The sequence below is a fragment of the Podarcis cretensis genome (assembly GCF_951804945.1).
Source record: "Podarcis cretensis genome assembly, chromosome: Z".
Lineage (NCBI taxonomy): Eukaryota > Metazoa > Chordata > Lepidosauria > Squamata > Lacertidae > Podarcis > Podarcis cretensis.
The window spans coordinates 12,615,658-12,620,291 of NC_137184.1; the positions used below are offsets into that span (position 1 = coordinate 12,615,658).

The 4,634-nt window shown below is 38.2% G+C and overlaps 1 long non-coding RNA gene across 1 annotated transcript; it reads right to left on the reverse strand.

The window, feature by feature from the left end:
• Positions 1-279: 279 nt before the first annotated feature.
• On the reverse strand, positions 280-3,761 carry LOC307207606. Its single transcript, XR_013834756.1, has 2 exons — positions 2,244-3,761; positions 280-2,060 (listed from the first exon to the last, which is right to left on the reverse strand). It is a non-coding gene; the product is annotated as an uncharacterized lncRNA (long non-coding RNA).
• Between the last annotated feature and the right edge of the window lie 873 nt (positions 3,762-4,634).

Genomic DNA, 4,634 nt, shown 5'->3' on the forward strand with positions numbered 1-4,634 from the left:
GCAGATGACACAACTTTGATGGCAGAAAGTGAGGAGGAATGAAAGAACCCCTTAATGAGATGAGCTAGGACAAAGCAATGATCTAGAGTAGATCTGCCTTGCCTAAATCCTTCTTGTTCTTCGGCGAGAATAGCCTCAGCATCTATCTAGTAGGATAGATTGTACAATATATGAGCTTTCCCATGATGTAAAAATCACTTCTGGAAACATTATTCTTCAACCAGGCCTTTGGCTGACTATCATTGTGTGACCTTTTAAATGGGTTTTTTTGTGTGTGGGGGGGGGGTATTGTTTTGTTTTCGTTCTTGTTTTTATGATGTATTCTGTGTTTTTATTTTTTATTTTTGTGCTGTGAACCACCCTGAGATCTTTATACAAATTTAATAAATTAATAATAAGATAAATAACATGTTAACAGAATACAGTACATGCTTAACACTCCTTTCTGTGCCATTTGATTCCTGGGGGGGGGGGGTCCAGTTGCAATTGCCTCAACCCAGAAAATTGCAGGAATAAAATAACGAAGATTCGGGTGGCATACCAGCATGTAATGTAATTCTTTTCTCCCACTTCAGTGGGAACATCCTGGGGGAATGGAAGCGCCTCTGTGTAGAAAATGTGTGGGGAGTTGCAGCATTCTCCAGTGATGCTCATTGATGTGTCACAAAGGTGTGGATGAAATTTAGCTTAAAATGCCAGCATATCAGTCGAAAAGCCATGGTTCTGTAAGACAAAATGTGCTACAGCGTGAAAGGAATGTTAGAAAATAGGACAGAAGCACCAGCATTATATTCAGGGAAACTAGCCCAATATTTCCCAGATCTGAATGTATCCTCACCACACTTGAAATCAGCAGGTGAGGTTAGAGGGCTCAGGGGGCATTTGGAGGAGGGGCTGCCACCCCAGCATATACCACTCAATCACCACCAGGCTGCTTGAGCCAACTCATCCCTCTATGGCCACTTCTGTATCAGACATTTAAAGCACTCTTACTCTGCTTTGACAGTCATGGCTAGGCATGGATGAGAAATTTGATCCAGTGCTCACTTAAAGCCAAATCTATCACATTCATACTTTCTGAAACACAGCTATCCTTCAAACTTCATAGTTACCTGAGCTTTGCAGTGGAATTCTCCAACCAATGTTCACAGAAATGCATACATTAGTGGTAAGTGTGCATAAAAATGAAGGTGTTAGAGAAATAACATTATTATTATTATTATTATTATTATTATTATTATTATTATTATTTATACCCCACTAATCTGGCTGGGCCCCTAGCCACTCTGGGCAGCTCTCAACAGAATATTAAAAACACAATAGAACCTCAAACATTAAAAACTTCCCTAAACCAGTGCTACTCAAGGATACGCAGTACTGGCACCTCTTTTTGTTGTTGTTAAAAGTGTGTCACTTACTGTAACAACATGGTGTTGGTTTAGTGCTATTTTACTAGAAAAAAAGCACAGAAAATAACATACAAAAATGTACTGTTAGTGAACATTGTGTTGCAAATAATGTGTATATTCATCAAATCTGCATATAAAAATGTGTTTATTGTGAGAAAATCACACTAAAATGTTGTTGAATCCAGAGAACAGAAGAATGGAAAAACGAAAAACAGAGAATTGAAATTGGCAGATATTTCCATGCCGAGTTATGATTTCTTCCAATGAATTCTGGGAGCTGTAATTTGTGATGTGAGCTGAGAGTTGTTAAGAGATATCTTCTATTCCCCTCCCATAGCTACAATTCTCAGAGTTCCCTAATAAAAGGGATTGCTTACTAAGCCACTTCAGACTCTCCTTGTTCATTGAGTGGATTCTTTGTTTTGTGTTTGTGTTTAGAACTTGTTTAGGTATACTCTGGTTCTTGTTGATTGGATCCTCCTGGCCAAGTTGAGCATCCAAGCCCCAGATGCATGACTTCGTTACTTCTGTTCCAATCTTCTTGGCATTACATACACAGAATGAAAAGGAGCATCCCAGGGTTGCTTAGGCAACATGCTGACTTTCGTTGCGCCTTCACTACAATTCCCAAACAAGTGTGTGAAAATGTGCCTGCACAAAAATAGAGAGATGGATGAGGGGGAGAAGGTTTGTGGGTGTTGTGAAGGTATAGACCATTTTCTGTTAGGTTTTTGTTTGTAAAACGTGGCTTATAAAATGGTTCCTTTTTGCTTAAAATATTCTCGGGCATATGACGGTCAAAAATTAACAGGAAGGTTAAGTTTAAGAGGATACCTTGCTCAGGAAGTTTTACACAGGAGGGTCAAAAGTCCATCTTAGCAACCTGACAATCAAGGAGAAACAGAAATTTAACCAGAAGTCTACGTTTGTCCTGTTTGGCTAAAAGGTTAGAGGGGATGAAAATATTTTATATGTGAAGATAAAATATAGAATACAGGGTAGTTAGTATGGGGAAACCCAGCCGGATGGGTGAGGTATAAATAATAAATTATTATTATGCAAGTCATAAAGTCAGAGAGATGAAAACTTGCATAGCTGGAACTGAAGAACTGCAATAAATAAAAAATAGTTCAAACTGTATGAGAGCTGGAACACTGAAAATAGCATAGAACTGATGTAACTGGATGAATTTATCTCTGTTGGGTTTTTTAAAAAATATTTGCTGTTCTGGGTAAAATTATATTATTTCTAATATACATTTCTCAAAAATTGCTAAACATTGCCTTACTAGATTATTAAGAAAAACACAACTTGTTTTAGAGAAATTTTATCTGGGGGCTTTGTTATTCACCCCATACCTAAGTGCCATCTCACTCTACCCAGTATTGGAAGTAGGTTGGGTCAGTTAAGGTCCAGAAACCAGCATGCTATCACCGCTGTATACAAAGATTGTATAATGCAAGCGATTATAGAATTGCCCATCTGTTATATTGACCAACGCAGTAGAAAAAGCCAGCCCCCACAAAGAATGTTTTCTTAAATAGGGAAATCTAGTGCCCATTCATCCATGCCAGCATGTATTTTATGGTCCCGATCTGTCCTTTGGAACAACCTAGTTCTATTGAGGGTTCAAGCCTTTACACTACAGGAATCAGATGAAAGGGAAAATGTGAGCAGTTAGCACAGGTAAAACAACATGTACCCAATCTCTGATGGAGGAAAAGGCTCACACTTTGGAGGACTTCAAGACCGTGTTTTAAATAGGTGAGTTACTAGCAGGAGTGCCCATTCTTGGTCAGACTTGGAGGGGAACTACCAAGGACACCAGGGGTTCTGTTACTCCTGTTCAGACTTAAAGTGCAAAGTAGCATCCTTGAGAAGGCACGCTCCACAGAGCTTCAATAATATGATGGTCTCATGGGAAGGACATCTCATAGGTAATTAAGGTCCAGACTAGTTCAAGGTGTCCTCATTTATCACTCGTTAGCTCATGGAGGCAGAGTTCCTGCCTTTACAGTCACTGAGGCAACATTAATTAACCCCTTAATTAACCATAACACACAGGGGTGTGAGCAAACTATTGCTTGGCACATTTCCTTTTTGGTTAGGGACTGTAGCAACCCTTCTTAGTCTGGCGGATGAAGAAAATAAAATAGTTTAAAAATATATTTTGTCTTAAAACAGAAAAGGTGCTTGGTGTTGTTGTTTTTTAAGCAAAAGGCACCCATGTTCTTCAAGGATATATCAGCAAGCTGGTTTTATTGTCCACCAGCCCCAAGTATGTACTTTCATGTCAATTCAACTGATGTCCTGCAAGCTTTGATGTTTTCCACTGTCAAGTGGCTACCCTGTGTTATATAACAACAACAACAACAACAACAATTATGTAGTTAACAACATTTTTTTGCTATTTGTGACAAAAACTCTAAGCAGTTTACACAAAATATTTAAATTATATTATTATTTTTATTATTATTACTATGACTACATCTATTAAATTCAATAAGATCAATTCTAAGTACAATTTAGCTGGAGACAACCCTAATAATTATAATAATATATTTAATACGGTCAATGACCAGAAAGCAATTTATAAAAGAAATACGACATTATAAGCAGTATTGTGCTACAAATAACAGAGGAAATATGGCCAATTCACAGAACTGGTCTTATATTTATGACCAGGTTTCGTCTGTTAAGGTCTTAAGAATTAAATTCAAATGTCGCTACTGTTTGTTATCGTTCCTTCGATGTTTACAGTTTGAACTCCGTTGCTGACATCATTGCTCGTCTTATTCTTGTTGCAATGTAACAATACTTTGCCACAGGCCTGTTGATTTCAGGCTCTTTATCAGCTAGGAGGTGTCTGATATAGGTGTCGTCTGTACTACAGGGTATTTTCCTCAGAATTGGTTCGATCAGCTCCTTTCTTGAGTCTCGATATAAAGGGCAGTATAAGATGACAGGCCCGATGGTTTCGATTTCGTTGCTGTTACAGGGACATAATCTTTGTTCGATCGGTATTTTGTTGTATCTTCCCTCTAGAAGACCTGAAGGTAGAGTGTTAATTGTAATAATAGGACTAGGTCCATTAAATTAAACAAGTCTGTGGTTCACTCTGAGTAGAATTTAGCTGGAGGCAACTTGGAGGGCTGTATCCAGTGTTAGTATTATTTAGAGTAAACCCACTGGAATTGATGTGACTAACTTGGATGCAGAGCTTTT